The 16,132-nt window shown below is 38.2% G+C and overlaps 5 non-coding genes across 5 annotated transcripts; all 5 read left to right on the top strand.

Annotated features, from left to right (window-relative positions):
* Nucleotides 1-12,931: 12,931 nt before the first annotated feature.
* trnag-gcc (transfer RNA glycine (anticodon GCC)) lies at nucleotides 12,932-13,002 on the top strand. Its single transcript has one exon. It is a non-coding gene; the product is annotated as a tRNA-Gly (tRNA).
* Nucleotides 13,003-13,745: 743 nt separating this feature from the next.
* trnag-gcc (transfer RNA glycine (anticodon GCC)) lies at nucleotides 13,746-13,816 on the top strand. The gene has a single exon. It is a non-coding gene; the product is annotated as a tRNA-Gly (tRNA).
* An 819-nt stretch (nucleotides 13,817-14,635) lies between these two features.
* Nucleotides 14,636-14,706, top strand: trnag-gcc (transfer RNA glycine (anticodon GCC)). Its single transcript has one exon. It is a non-coding gene; the product is annotated as a tRNA-Gly (tRNA).
* Nucleotides 14,707-14,813: 107 nt separating this feature from the next.
* trnag-gcc (transfer RNA glycine (anticodon GCC)) lies at nucleotides 14,814-14,884 on the top strand. The gene has a single exon. It is a non-coding gene; the product is annotated as a tRNA-Gly (tRNA).
* Nucleotides 14,885-15,932: 1,048 nt separating this feature from the next.
* Nucleotides 15,933-16,003, top strand: trnag-gcc (transfer RNA glycine (anticodon GCC)). The gene has a single exon. It is a non-coding gene; the product is annotated as a tRNA-Gly (tRNA).
* The last annotated feature ends 129 nt before the right edge of the window (nucleotides 16,004-16,132 follow it).

The following is a 16,132-nucleotide window of genomic DNA, read 5'->3' as shown; positions in this document are numbered from 1 at the left end:
TGCGAGAGTTCTGGGTCCGATTCCCAGCCAGTGCAAATTAACTTTTGTTTCAATAGAATTGTCCTTTTTAGAGCTTTTCAGTTCTTCATAATGTCCATAGAACGCCATTTTGAAATTTTTTCCCCTAAATTTTGTCGTATGAGCATTGGTGGTTCAATGGTAGAATTCCCGCTTGCCATGCGAGAGATCTGGGTCCGATTCCCAGCCAGTGCAATTTAACTTTTGCTTCAATCCCAAATATATAACTCTAAAAAAAATAGCTCTAAAAAGAGCTATTTATTTGCAAGAATTCTAAAAAGAGCTATTTATTTGTTCATCGTGGCCTTTAGGCAGCTATTTTGAAATTTCTTGCACTAAATTTTGTCGTATGAGCATTGGTGGTTCAATGGTAGAATTCTCGCTTGCCATGCGAGAGTTCTGGTTCCGATTCCCAGCCAGTGCAAATTAACTTTTGTTTCAATAGAATTGTTCTTTTTGGAGCTTTACAGTTGTTCATAATGTCCATAGGCCGCCATTTTGAAATTTTTTCCCCTAAAATTTGTTGTTTAAGCATTGGTGGTTCAATGGTAGAATTCTCGCTTGCCATGCGAGAGATCTGGGTCCGATTCCCAGCCAGTGCAAATTAACTTTTGTTTCAATAGAATTGTCCTTTTTGGAGCTTTTCAGTTGTTCATAATGTCCATTTTGAAATTTTTTCCCCTAAAATTTGTTGTTTAAGCATTGGTGGTTCAATGGTAGAATTCTCGCTTGCCATGCGAGAGATCTGGGTCCGATTCCCAACAAGTGCAATTTAACTTTTGCTTCAATAGAATTGTCCTTTTTGGAGCTTTTCAGTTCTTCATAATGTCCATAGAACGCCATTTTGAAATTTTTTCCCCTAAAATTTGTTGTTTAAGCATTGGTGGTTCAATGGTAGAATTCTCGCTTGCCATGCGAGAGATCTGGGTCCGATTCCCAGCCAGTGCAATTTAACTTTTGCTTCAATCCCAAATATATAACTCTAAAAAAAATAGCTCTAAAAAGAGCTATTTATTTGCAAGAATTCTAAAAAGAGCTATTTATTTGTTCATCGTGGCCTTTAGGCAGCTATTTTGAAATTTCTTGCACTAAATTTTGTCGTATGAGCATTGGTGGTTCAATGGTAGAATTCTCGCTTGCCATGCGAGAGATCTGGGTCCGATTCCCAGCCAGTGCAATTTAACTTTTGCTTCAATAGATTTGTCCTTTTTGGAGCTTTTCAGTTGTTCATAATGTCCATAGGCCGCCATTTTGAAATTTTTTCCCCTAAAATTTGTTGTTTAAGCATTGGTGGTTCCATGGTAGAATTCTCGCTTGCCATGCGAGAGATCTGGGTCCGATTCCCAGCCAGTGCAATTTAACTTTTGCTTCAATCCCAAATATATAACTCTAAAAAAAATAGCTCTAAAAAGAGCTATTTATTTGCAAGAATTCTAAAAAGAGCTATTTATTTGTTCATCGTGGCCTTTAGGCAGCTATTTTGAAATTTCTTGCACTAAATTTTGTCGTATGAGCATTGGTGGTTCAATGGTAGAATTCTCGCTTGCCATGCGAGAGATCTGGGTCCGATTCCCAGCCAGTGCAAATTAACTTTTGCTTCAATAGATTTGTCCTTTTTGGAGCTTTTCAGTTGTTCATCATGTCCATAGGCCGCCATTTTGAAAAAAATTTCCCCTAAAATTTGTTGTTTAAGCATTGGTGGTTCAATGGTAGAATTCTCGCTTGCCATGCGAGAGATCTGGGTCAGATTCCCAGCCAGTGCAATTTAACTTATGCTTCAATAGAATTGTCCTTTTTGGAGCTTTTCAGTTTTTCATAATGTCCATAGGCAGCTATTTTAAAATCTCTTGCACTAAATTTTGTCATATGAGCATTGGTGGTTCAAGGGTAGAATTCTCTTTTCCCATGCGAGAGTTCTGGGTCCGATTCCCAGCCAGTGCAAATTAACTTTTGTTTCAATAGAATTGTCCTTTTTGGAGCTTTTCAGTTGTTCATAATGTCCATAGGCCGCCATTTTGAAATTTTTTCCCCTAAAATTTGTTGTTTAAGCATTGGTGGTTCAATGGTAGAATTCTCGCTTGCCATGCGAGAGATCTGGGTCCGATTCCCAACAAGTGCAATTTAACTTTTGCTTCAATAGAATTGTCCTTTTTGGAGCTTTTCAGTTGTTCATAATGTCCATAGGCAGCTATTTTGAAATCTCTTGCACTAAATTTTGTCATATGAGCATTGGTGGTTCAAGGGTAGAATTCTCTTTTCCCATGCGAGAGTTCTGGGTCCGATTCCCAGCCAGTGCAAATTAACTTTTGCTTCAATCCCAAATATATAGCTCTAAAATAAATAGCTCTAAAAAGAGCTATTTATTTGTAAGAATTCTAAAAAGAGCTATTTATTTGTTCATCGTGGCCTTTAGGCAGCTATTTTGAAATTTCTTGCACTAAATTTTGTCGTATGAGCATTGGTGGTTCAATGGTAGAATTCTCGCTTGCCATGCGAGAGATCTGGGTCCGATTCCCAGCCAGTGCAATTTAGCTTTTGCTTCAATCCCAAATATATAACTCTAAAAAAAATAGCTCTAAAAAGAGCTATTTATTTGCAAGAATTCTAAAAAGAGCTATTTATTTGTTCATCGTTGCCTTTAGGCAGCTATTTTGAAATTTCTTGCACTAAATTTTGTCGTATGAGCATTGGTGGTTCAATGGTAGAATTCTCGCTTGCCATGCGAGAGATCTGGGTCCGATTCCCAGCCAGTGCAAATTAACTTTTGCTTCAATCCCAAATATATAGCTCTAAAATAAATAGCTCTAAAAAGAGCTATTTATTTGCAAGAATTCTAAAAAGAGCTATTTATTTGTTCATCGTGGCCTTTAGGCAGCTATTTTGAAATTTCTTGCACTAAATTTTGTCGTATGAGCATTGGTGGTTCAATGGTAGAATTCTCGCTTGCCATGCGAGAGATCTGGGTCCGATTCCCAGCCAGTGCAATTTAGCTTTTGCTTCAATAGAATTGTCCTTTTTGGAGCTTTTCAGTTCTTCATAATGTCCATAGAACGCCATTTTGAAATTTTTTCCCCTAAAATTTGTTGTTTAAGCATTGGTGGTTCAATGGTAGAATTCTCGCTTGCCATGCGAGAGATCTGGGTCCGATTCCCAGCCAGTGCAATTTAACTTATGCTTCAATAGAATTGTCCTTTTTGGAGCTTTTCAGTTGTTCATAATGTCCATAGGCCGCCATTTTGAAATTTTTTCCCCTAAAATTTGTTGTTTAAGCATTGGTGGTTTAATGGTAGAATTCTCGCTTGCCATGCGAGAGATCTGGGTCCGATTCCCAGCCAGTGCAATTTAACTTATGCTTCAATAGAATTGTCCTTTTTGGAGCTTTTCAGTTGTTCATAATGTCCATAGGCAGCTATTTTGAAATCTCTTGCACTAAATTTTGTCATATGAGCATTGGTGGTTCAAGGGTAGAATTCTCTTTTCCCATGCGAGAGTTCTGGGTCCGATTCCCAGCCAGTGCAAATTAACTTTTGCTTCAATAGAATTGTCCTTTTTGGAGCTTTTCAGTTGTTCATAATGTCCATAGGCCGCCATTTTGAAATTTTTTCCCCTAAAATTTGTTGTTTAAGCATTGGTGGTTCAATGGTAGAATTCTCGCTTGCCATGCGAGAGATCTGGGTCCGATTCCCAGCCAGTGCAATTTAACTTATGCTTCAATAGAATTGTCCTTTTTGGAGCTTTTCAGTTGTTCATAATGTCCATAGGCAGCTATTTTGAAATCTCTTGCACTAAATTTTGTCATATGAGCATTGGTGGTTCAAGGGTAGAATTCTCTTTTCCCATGCGAGAGTTCTGGGTCCGATTCCCAGCCAGTGCAAATTAACTTTTGCTTCAATAGAATTGTCCTTTTTGGAGCTTTTCAGTTGTTCATAATGTCCATAGGCCGCCATTTCTAAATTTTTTCCCCTAAAATTTGTTGTTTAAGCATTGGTGGTTCAATGGTAGAATTCTCGCTTGCCATGCGAGAGATCTGGGTCCGATTCCCAGCCAGTGCCATTTAACTTATGCTTCAATAGAATTTTCCTTTTTGGAGGTTTTCAGTTGTTTATAATGTCCATAGGCAGCTATTTTGAAATCTCTTGCACTAAATTTTGTCATATGAGCATTGGTGGTTCAAGGGTAGAATTCTCTTTTCCCATGCGAGAGTTCTGGGTCCAATTCCCAGCCAGTGCAAATTAACTTTTGCTTCAATAGAATTGTCCTTTTTGGAGCTTTTCAGTTGTTCATAATGTCCATAGGCCGCCATTTTGAAATTTTTTCCCCTAAAATTTGTTGTTTAAGCATTGGTGGTTCAATGGTAGAATTCTCGCTTGCCATGCGAGAGATCTGGGTCAGATTCCCAGCCAGTGCAATTTAACTTATGCTTCAATAGAATTGTCCTTTTTGGAGCTTTTCAGTTTTTCATAATGTCCATAGGCAGCTATTTTAAAATCTCTTGCACTAAATTTTGTCATATGAGCATTGGTGGTTCAAGGGTAGAATTCTCTTTTCCCATGCGAGAGTTCTGGGTCCGATTCCCAGCCAGTGCAAATTAACTTTTGTTTCAATAGAATTGTCCTTTTTAGAGCTTTTCAGTTCTTCATAATGTCCATAGAACGCCATTTTGAAATTTTTTCCCCTAAATTTTGTCGTATGAGCATTGGTGGTTCAATGGTAGAATTCCCGCTTGCCATGCGAGAGATCTGGGTCCGATTCCCAGCCAGTGCAATTTAACTTTTGCTTCAATCCCAAATATATAACTCTAAAAAAAATAGCTCTAAAAAGAGCTATTTATTTGCAAGAATTCTAAAAAGAGCTATTTATTTGTTCATCGTGGCCTTTAGGCAGCTATTTTGAAATTTCTTGCACTAAATTTTGTCGTATGAGCATTGGTGGTTCAATGGTAGAATTCTCGCTTGCCATGCGAGAGTTCTGGTTCCGATTCCCAGCCAGTGCAAATTAACTTTTGTTTCAATAGAATTGTTCTTTTTGGAGCTTTACAGTTGTTCATAATGTCCATAGGCCGCCATTTTGAAATTTTTTCCCCTAAAATTTGTTGTTTAAGCATTGGTGGTTCAATGGTAGAATTCTCGCTTGCCATGCGAGAGATCTGGGTCCGATTCCCAGCCAGTGCAAATTAACTTTTGTTTCAATAGAATTGTCCTTTTTGGAGCTTTTCAGTTGTTCATAATGTCCATAGGCCGCCATTTTGAAATTTTTTCCCCTAAAATTTGTTGTTTAAGCATTGGTGGTTCAATGGTAGAATTCTCGCTTGCCATGCGAGAGATCTGGGTCCGATTCCCAGCCAGTGCAATTTAACTTATGCTTCAATAGAATTGTCCTTTTTGGAGCTTTTCAGTTGTTCATAATGTCCATAGGCAGCTATTTTGAAATCTCTTGCACTAAATTTTGTCATATGAGCATTGGTGGTTCAAGGGTAGAATTCTCTTTTCCCATGCGAGAGTTCTGGGTCCGATTCCCAGCCAGTGCAAATTAACTTTTGCTTCAATAGAATTGTCCTTTTTGGAGCTTTTCAGTTGTTCATAATGTCCATAGGCCGCCATTTCTAAATTTTTTCCCCTAAAATTTGTTGTTTAAGCATTGGTGGTTCAATGGTAGAATTCTCGCTTGCCATGCGAGAGATCTGGGTCCGATTCCCAGCCAGTGCCATTTAACTTATGCTTCAATAGAATTTTCCTTTTTGGAGGTTTTCAGTTGTTTATAATGTCCATAGGCAGCTATTTTGAAATCTCTTGCACTAAATTTTGTCATATGAGCATTGGTGGTTCAAGGGTAGAATTCTCTTTTCCCATGCGAGAGTTCTGGGTCCAATTCCCAGCCAGTGCAAATTAACTTTTGCTTCAATAGAATTGTCCTTTTTGGAGCTTTTCAGTTGTTCATAATGTCCATAGGCCGCCATTTTGAAATTTTTTCCCCTAAAATTTGTTGTTTAAGCATTGGTGGTTCAATGGTAGAATTCTCGCTTGCCATGCGAGAGATCTGGGTCAGATTCCCAGCCAGTGCAATTTAACTTATGCTTCAATAGAATTGTCCTTTTTGGAGCTTTTCAGTTTTTCATAATGTCCATAGGCAGCTATTTTAAAATCTCTTGCACTAAATTTTGTCATATGAGCATTGGTGGTTCAAGGGTAGAATTCTCTTTTCCCATGCGAGAGTTCTGGGTCCGATTCCCAGCCAGTGCAAATTAACTTTTGTTTCAATAGAATTGTCCTTTTTAGAGCTTTTCAGTTCTTCATAATGTCCATAGAACGCCATTTTGAAATTTTTTCCCCTAAATTTTGTCGTATGAGCATTGGTGGTTCAATGGTAGAATTCCCGCTTGCCATGCGAGAGATCTGGGTCCGATTCCCAGCCAGTGCAATTTAACTTTTGCTTCAATCCCAAATATATAACTCTAAAAAAAATAGCTCTAAAAAGAGCTATTTATTTGCAAGAATTCTAAAAAGAGCTATTTATTTGTTCATCGTGGCCTTTAGGCAGCTATTTTGAAATTTCTTGCACTAAATTTTGTCGTATGAGCATTGGTGGTTCAATGGTAGAATTCTCGCTTGCCATGCGAGAGTTCTGGTTCCGATTCCCAGCCAGTGCAAATTAACTTTTGTTTCAATAGAATTGTTCTTTTTGGAGCTTTACAGTTGTTCATAATGTCCATAGGCCGCCATTTTGAAATTTTTTCCCCTAAAATTTGTTGTTTAAGCATTGGTGGTTCAATGGTAGAATTCTCGCTTGCCATGCGAGAGATCTGGGTCCGATTCCCAGCCAGTGCAAATTAACTTTTGTTTCAATAGAATTGTCCTTTTTGGAGCTTTTCAGTTGTTCATAATGTCCATAGGCCGCCATTTTGAAATTTTTTCCCCTAAAATTTGTTGTTTAAGCATTGGTGGTTCAATGGTAGAATTCTCGCTTGCCATGCGAGAGATCTGGGTCCGATTCCCAGCCAGTGCAATTTAACTTATGCTTCAATAGAATTGTCCTTTTTGGAGCTTTTCAGTTGTTCATAATGTCCATAGGCAGCTATTTTGAAATCTCTTGCACTAAATTTTGTCATATGAGCATTGGTGGTTCAAGGGTAGAATTCTCTTTTCCCATGCGAGAGTTCTGGGTCCGATTCCCAGCCAGTGCAAATTAACTTTTGCTTCAATAGAATTGTCCTTTTTGGAGCTTTTCAGTTGTTCATAATGTCCATAGGCCGCCATTTCTAAATTTTTTCCCCTAAAATTTGTTGTTTAAGCATTGGTGGTTCAATGGTAGAATTCTCGCTTGCCATGCGAGAGATCTGGGTCCGATTCCCAGCCAGTGCCATTTAACTTATGCTTCAATAGAATTTTCCTTTTTGGAGGTTTTCAGTTGTTTATAATGTCCATAGGCAGCTATTTTGAAATCTCTTGCACTAAATTTTGTCATATGAGCATTGGTGGTTCAAGGGTAGAATTCTCTTTTCCCATGCGAGAGTTCTGGGTCCAATTCCCAGCCAGTGCAAATTAACTTTTGCTTCAATAGAATTGTCCTTTTTGGAGCTTTTCAGTTGTTCATAATGTCCATAGGCCGCCATTTTGAAATTTTTTCCCCTAAAATTTGTTGTTTAAGCATTGGTGGTTCAATGGTAGAATTCTCGCTTGCCATGCGAGAGATCTGGGTCAGATTCCCAGCCAGTGCAATTTAACTTATGCTTCAATAGAATTGTCCTTTTTGGAGCTTTTCAGTTTTTCATAATGTCCATAGGCAGCTATTTTAAAATCTCTTGCACTAAATTTTGTCATATGAGCATTGGTGGTTCAAGGGTAGAATTCTCTTTTCCCATGCGAGAGTTCTGGGTCCGATTCCCAGCCAGTGCAAATTAACTTTTGTTTCAATAGAATTGTCCTTTTTAGAGCTTTTCAGTTCTTCATAATGTCCATAGAACGCCATTTTGAAATTTTTTCCCCTAAATTTTGTCGTATGAGCATTGGTGGTTCAATGGTAGAATTCCCGCTTGCCATGCGAGAGATCTGGGTCCGATTCCCAGCCAGTGCAATTTAACTTTTGCTTCAATCCCAAATATATAACTCTAAAAAAAATAGCTCTAAAAAGAGCTATTTATTTGCAAGAATTCTAAAAAGAGCTATTTATTTGTTCATCGTGGCCTTTAGGCAGCTATTTTGAAATTTCTTGCACTAAATTTTGTCGTATGAGCATTGGTGGTTCAATGGTAGAATTCTCGCTTGCCATGCGAGAGTTCTGGTTCCGATTCCCAGCCAGTGCAAATTAACTTTTGTTTCAATAGAATTGTTCTTTTTGGAGCTTTACAGTTGTTCATAATGTCCATAGGCCGCCATTTTGAAATTTTTTCCCCTAAAATTTGTTGTTTAAGCATTGGTGGTTCAATGGTAGAATTCTCGCTTGCCATGCGAGAGATCTGGGTCCGATTCCCAGCCAGTGCAAATTAACTTTTGTTTCAATAGAATTGTCCTTTTTGGAGCTTTTCAGTTGTTCATAATGTCCATTTTGAAATTTTTTCCCCTAAAATTTGTTGTTTAAGCATTGGTGGTTGAATGGTAGAATTCTCGCTTGCCATGCGAGAGATCTGGGTCCGATTCCCAACAAGTGCAATTTAACTTTTGCTTCAATAGAATTGTCCTTTTTGGAGCTTTTCAGTTCTTCATAATGTCCATAGAACGCCATTTTGAAATTTTTTCCCCTAAAATTTGTTGTTTAAGCATTGGTGGTTCAATGGTAGAATTCTCGCTTGCCATGCGAGAGATCTGGGTCCGATTCCCAGCCAGTGCAATTTAACTTTTGCTTCAATCCCAAATATATAACTCTAAAAAAAATAGCTCTAAAAAGAGCTATTTATTTGCAAGAATTCTAAAAAGAGCTATTTATTTGTTCATCGTGGCCTTTAGGCAGCTATTTTGAAATTTCTTGCACTAAATTTTGTCGTATGAGCATTGGTGGTTCAATGGTAGAATTCTCGCTTGCCATGCGAGAGATCTGGGTCCGATTCCCAGCCAGTGCAATTTAACTTTTGCTTCAATAGATTTGTCCTTTTTGGAGCTTTTCAGTTGTTCATAATGTCCATAGGCCGCCATTTTGAAATTTTTTCCCCTAAAATTTGTTGTTTAAGCATTGGTGGTTCAATGGTAGAATTCTCGCTTGCCATGCGAGAGATCTGGGTCCGATTCCCAGCCAGTGCAATTTAACTTTTCCTTCAATCCCAAATATATAACTCTAAAAAAAATAGCTCTAAAAAGAGCTATTTATTTGCAAGAATTCTAAAAAGAGCTATTTATTTGTTCATCGTGGCCTTTAGGCAGCTATTTTGAAATCTCTTGCACTAAATTTTGTCATATGAGCATTGGTGGTTCAAGGGTAGAATTCTCTTTTCCCATGCGAGAGTTCTGGGTCCGATTCCCAGCCAGTGCAAATTAACTTTTGCTTCAATAGAATTCTCCTTTTTGGAGCTATTCAGTTGTTCATAATGTCCATAGGCCGCCATTTCTAAATTTTTTCCCCTAAAATTTGTTGTTTAAGCATTGGTGGTTCAATGGTAGAATTCTTGCTTGCCATGCGAGAGATCTGGGTCCGATTCCCAGCCAGTGCAATTTAACTTATGCTTCAATAGAATTGTCCTTTTTGGAGCTTTTCAGTTGTTCATAATGTCCATAGGCAGCTATTTTGAAAACTCTTGCACTAAATCTTGTCATATGAGCATTGGTGGTTCAAGGGTAGAATTCTCTTTTCCCATGCGAGAGTTCTGGGTCCGATTCCCAGCCAGTGCAAATTAACTTTTGCTTCAATCCCAAATATATAGCTCTAAAATAAATAGCTCTAAAAAGAGCTATTTATTTGCAAGAATTCTAAAAAGAGCTATTTATTTGTTCATCGTGGCCTTTAGGCAGCTATTTTGAAATTTCTTGCACTAAATTTTGTCGTATGAGCATTGGTGGTTCAATGGTAGAATTCTCGCTTGCCATGCGAGAGATCTGGGTCCGATTCCCAGCCAGTGCAATTTAACTTTTGCTTCAATAGATTTGTCCTTTTTGGAGCTTTTCAGTTGTTCATCATGTCCATAGGCCGCCATTTTGAAAAAATTTCCCCTAAAATTTGTTGTTTAAGCATTGGTGGTTCAATGGTAGAATTCTCGCTTGCCATGCGAGAGATCTGGGTCAGATTCCCAGCCAGTGCAATTTAACTTATGCTTCAATAGAATTGTCCTTTTTGGAGCTTTTCAGTTGTTCATAATGTCCATAGGCAGCTATTTTGAAATCTCTTGCACTAAATTTTGTCATATGAGCATTGGTGGTTCAAGGGTAGAATTCTCTTTTCCCATGCGAGAGTTCTGGGTCCGATTCCCAGCCAGTGCAAATTAACTTTTGTTTCAATAGAATTGTTCTTTTTGGAGCTTTACAGTTGTTCATAATGTCCATAGGCCGCCATTTTGAAATTTTTTCCCCTAAAATTTGTTGTTTAAGCATTGGTGGTTCAATGGTAGAATTCTCGCTTGCCATGCGAGAGATCTGGGTCCGATTCCCAGCCAGTGCAAATTAACTTTTGTTTCAATAGAATTGTCCTTTTTGGAGCTTTTCAGTTGTTCATAATGTCCATAGGCCGCCATTTTGAAATTTTTTCCCCTAAAATTTGTTGTTTAAGCATTGGTGGTTCAATGGTAGAATTCTCGCTTGCCATGCGAGAGATCTGGGTCCGATTCCCAGCCAGTGCAATTTAACTTATGCTTCAATAGAATTGTCCTTTTTGGAGCTTTTCAGTTGTTCATAATGTCCATAGGCAGCTATTTTGAAATCTCTTGCACTAAATTTTGTCATATGAGCATTGGTGGTTCAAGGGTAGAATTCTCTTTTCCCATGCGAGAGTTCTGGGTCCGATTCCCAGCCAGTGCAAATTAACTTTTGCTTCAATAGAATTGTCCTTTTTGGAGCTTTTCAGTTGTTCATAATGTCCATAGGCCGCCATTTCTAAATTTTTTCCCCTAAAATTTGTTGTTTAAGCATTGGTGGTTCAATGGTAGAATTCTCGCTTGCCATGCGAGAGATCTGGGTCCGATTCCCAGCCAGTGCCATTTAACTTATGCTTCAATAGAATTTTCCTTTTTGGAGGTTTTCAGTTGTTTATAATGTCCATAGGCAGCTATTTTGAAATCTCTTGCACTAAATTTTGTCATATGAGCATTGGTGGTTCAAGGGTAGAATTCTCTTTTCCCATGCGAGAGTTCTGGGTCCAATTCCCAGCCAGTGCAAATTAACTTTTGCTTCAATAGAATTGTCCTTTTTGGAGCTTTTCAGTTGTTCATAATGTCCATAGGCCGCCATTTTGAAATTTTTTCCCCTAAAATTTGTTGTTTAAGCATTGGTGGTTCAATGGTAGAATTCTCGCTTGCCATGCGAGAGATCTGGGTCAGATTCCCAGCCAGTGCAATTTAACTTATGCTTCAATAGAATTGTCCTTTTTGGAGCTTTTCAGTTTTTCATAATGTCCATAGGCAGCTATTTTAAAATCTCTTGCACTAAATTTTGTCATATGAGCATTGGTGGTTCAAGGGTAGAATTCTCTTTTCCCATGCGAGAGTTCTGGGTCCGATTCCCAGCCAGTGCAAATTAACTTTTGTTTCAATAGAATTGTCCTTTTTAGAGCTTTTCAGTTCTTCATAATGTCCATAGAACGCCATTTTGAAATTTTTTCCCCTAAATTTTGTCGTATGAGCATTGGTGGTTCAATGGTAGAATTCCCGCTTGCCATGCGAGAGATCTGGGTCCGATTCCCAGCCAGTGCAATTTAACTTTTGCTTCAATCCCAAATATATAACTCTAAAAAAAATAGCTCTAAAAAGAGCTATTTATTTGCAAGAATTCTAAAAAGAGCTATTTATTTGTTCATCGTGGCCTTTAGGCAGCTATTTTGAAATTTCTTGCACTAAATTTTGTCGTATGAGCATTGGTGGTTCAATGGTAGAATTCTCGCTTGCCATGCGAGAGTTCTGGTTCCGATTCCCAGCCAGTGCAAATTAACTTTTGTTTCAATAGAATTGTTCTTTTTGGAGCTTTACAGTTGTTCATAATGTCCATAGGCCGCCATTTTGAAATTTTTTCCCCTAAAATTTGTTGTTTAAGCATTGGTGGTTCAATGGTAGAATTCTCGCTTGCCATGCGAGAGATCTGGGTCCGATTCCCAGCCAGTGCAAATTAACTTTTGTTTCAATAGAATTGTCCTTTTTGGAGCTTTTCAGTTGTTCATAATGTCCATTTTGAAATTTTTTCCCCTAAAATTTGTTGTTTAAGCATTGGTGGTTGAATGGTAGAATTCTCGCTTGCCATGCGAGAGATCTGGGTCCGATTCCCAACAAGTGCAATTTAACTTTTGCTTCAATAGAATTGTCCTTTTTGGAGCTTTTCAGTTCTTCATAATGTCCATAGAACGCCATTTTGAAATTTTTTCCCCTAAAATTTGTTGTTTAAGCATTGGTGGTTCAATGGTAGAATTCTCGCTTGCCATGCGAGAGATCTGGGTCCGATTCCCAGCCAGTGCAATTTAACTTTTGCTTCAATCCCAAATATATAACTCTAAAAAAAATAGCTCTAAAAAGAGCTATTTATTTGCAAGAATTCTAAAAAGAGCTATTTATTTGTTCATCGTGGCCTTTAGGCAGCTATTTTGAAATTTCTTGCACTAAATTTTGTCGTATGAGCATTGGTGGTTCAATGGTAGAATTCTCGCTTGCCATGCGAGAGATCTGGGTCCGATTCCCAGCCAGTGCAATTTAACTTTTGCTTCAATAGATTTGTCCTTTTTGGAGCTTTTCAGTTGTTCATAATGTCCATAGGCCGCCATTTTGAAATTTTTTCCCCTAAAATTTGTTGTTTAAGCATTGGTGGTTCAATGGTAGAATTCTCGCTTGCCATGCGAGAGATCTGGGTCCGATTCCCAGCCAGTGCAATTTAACTTTTCCTTCAATCCCAAATATATAACTCTAAAAAAAATAGCTCTAAAAAGAGCTATTTATTTGCAAGAATTCTAAAAAGAGCTATTTATTTGTTCATCGTGGCCTTTAGGCAGCTATTTTGAAATCTCTTGCACTAAATTTTGTCATATGAGCATTGGTGGTTCAAGGGTAGAATTCTCTTTTCCCATGCGAGAGTTCTGGGTCCGATTCCCAGCCAGTGCAAATTAACTTTTGCTTCAATAGAATTCTCCTTTTTGGAGCTATTCAGTTGTTCATAATGTCCATAGGCCGCCATTTCTAAATTTTTTCCCCTAAAATTTGTTGTTTAAGCATTGGTGGTTCAATGGTAGAATTCTTGCTTGCCATGCGAGAGATCTGGGTCCGATTCCCAGCCAGTGCAATTTAACTTATGCTTCAATAGAATTGTCCTTTTTGGAGCTTTTCAGTTGTTCATAATGTCCATAGGCAGCTATTTTGAAAACTCTTGCACTAAATCTTGTCATATGAGCATTGGTGGTTCAAGGGTAGAATTCTCTTTTCCCATGCGAGAGTTCTGGGTCCGATTCCCAGCCAGTGCAAATTAACTTTTGCTTCAATCCCAAATATATAGCTCTAAAATAAATAGCTCTAAAAAGAGCTATTTATTTGCAAGAATTCTAAAAAGAGCTATTTATTTGTTCATCGTGGCCTTTAGGCAGCTATTTTGAAATTTCTTGCACTAAATTTTGTCGTATGAGCATTGGTGGTTCAATGGTAGAATTCTCGCTTGCCATGCGAGAGATCTGGGTCCGATTCCCAGCCAGTGCAATTTAACTTTTGCTTCAATAGATTTGTCCTTTTTGGAGCTTTTCAGTTGTTCATCATGTCCATAGGCCGCCATTTTGAAAAAATTTCCCCTAAAATTTGTTGTTTAAGCATTGGTGGTTCAATGGTAGAATTCTCGCTTGCCATGCGAGAGATCTGGGTCAGATTCCCAGCCAGTGCAATTTAACTTATGCTTCAATAGAATTGTCCTTTTTGGAGCTTTTCAGTTTTTCATAATGTCCATAGGCAGCTATTTTAAAATCTCTTGCACTAAATTTTGTCATATGAGCATTGGTGGTTCAAGGGTAGAATTCTCTTTTCCCATGCGAGAGTTCTGGGTCCGATTCCCAGCCAGTGCAAATTAACTTTTGTTTCAATAGAATTGTCCTTTTTGGAGCTTTTCAGTTGTTCATAATGTCCATAGGCCGCCATTTTGAAATTTTTTCCCCTAAAATTTGTTGTTTAAGCATTGGTGGTTCAATGGTAGAATTCTCGCTTGCCATGCGAGAGATCTGGGTCCGATTCCCAACAAGTGCAATTTAACTTTTGCTTCAATAGAATTGTCCTTTTTGGAGCTTTTCAGTTCTTCATAATGTCCATAGGCCGCCATTTTGAAATTTTTTCCCCTAAAATTTGTTCTTTAAGCATTGGTGGTTCAATGGTAGAATTCTCGCTTGCCATGCGAGAGATCTGGGTCCGATTCCCAACAAGTGCAATTTAACTTTTGCTTCAATAGAATTGTCCTTTTTGGAGCTTTTCAGTTCTTCATAATGTCCATAGAACGCCATTTTGAAATTTCTTGCACTAAATTTTGTCGTATGAGCATTGGTGGTTCAATGGTAGAATTCTCGCTTGCCATGCGAGAGATCTGGGTCCGATTCCCAGCCAGTGCAATTTAACTTTTGCTTCAATAGATTTGTCCTTTTTGGAGCTTTTCAGTTGTTCATCATGTCCATAGGCCGCCATTTTGAAATTTTTTCCCCTAAAATTTGTTCTTTAAGCATTGGTGGTTCAATGGTAGAATTCTCGCTTGCCATGCGAGAGATCTGGGTCCGATTCCCAGCCAGTGCAATTTAACTTATGCTTCAATAGAATTGTCCTTTTTGGAGCTTTTCAGTTGTTCATAATGTCCATAGGCAGCTATTTTGAAATCTCTTGCACTAAATTTTGTCATATGAGCATTGGTGGTTCAAGGGTAGAATTCTCTTTTCCCATGCGAGAGTTCTGGGTCCGATTCCCAGCCAGTGCAATTTAACTTTTGCTTCAATAGAATTGTCCTTTTTGGAGCTTTTCAGTTGTTCATAATGTCCATAGGCCGCCATTTTGAAATTTTTTCCCCTAAAATTTGTTGTTTAAGCATTGGTGGTTCAATGGTAGAATTCTCGCTTGCCATGCGAGAGATCTGGGTCAGATTCCCAGCCAGTGCAATTTAACTTATGCTTCAATAGAATTGTCCTTTTTGGAGCTTTTCAGTTTTTCATAATGTCCATAGGCAGCTATTTTAAAATCTCTTGCACTAAATTTTGTCATATGAGCATTGGTGGTTCAAGGGTAGAATTCTCTTTTCCCATGCGAGAGTTCTGGGTCCGATTCCCAGCCAGTGCAAATTAACTTTTGTTTCAATAGAATTGTCCTTTTTAGAGCTTTTCAGTTCTTCATAATGTCCATAGAACGCCATTTTGAAATTTTTTCCCCTAAATTTTGTCGTATGAGCATTGGTGGTTCAATGGTAGAATTCCCGCTTGCCATGCGAGAGATCTGGGTCCGATTCCCAGCCAGTGCAATTTAACTTTTGCTTCAATCCCAAATATATAACTCTAAAAAAAATAGCTCTAAAAAGAGCTATTTATTTGCAAGAATTCTAAAAAGAGCTAATTATTTGTTCATCGTGGCCTTTAGGCAGCTATTTTGAAATTTCTTGCACTAAATTTTGTCGTATGAGCATTGGTGGTTCAATGGTAGAATTCTCGCTTGCCATGCGAGAGTTCTGGTTCCGATTCCCAGCCAGTGCAAATTAACTTTTGTTTCAATAGAATTGTTCTTTTTGGAGCTTTACAGTTGTTCATAATGTCCATAGGCCGCCATTTTGAAATTTTTTCCCCTAAAATTTGTTGTTTAAGCATTGGTGGTTCAATGGTAGAATTCTCGCTTGCCATGCGAGAGATCTGGGTCCGATTCCCAGCCAGTGCAAATTAACTTTTGTTTCAATAGAATTGTCCTTTTTGGAGCTTTTCAGTTGTTCATAATGTCCATTTTGAAATTTTTTCCCCTAAAATTTGTTGTTTAAGCATTGGTGGTTGAATGGTAGAATTCTCGCTT

The sequence above is a fragment of the Pungitius pungitius genome, chromosome 18, assembly GCF_949316345.1.
Source record: "Pungitius pungitius chromosome 18, fPunPun2.1, whole genome shotgun sequence".
Lineage (NCBI taxonomy): Eukaryota > Metazoa > Chordata > Actinopteri > Perciformes > Gasterosteidae > Pungitius > Pungitius pungitius.
Note: the sequence above shows the minus strand (reverse complement) of the source record. Positions and strands in the feature narration are given on the sequence as shown.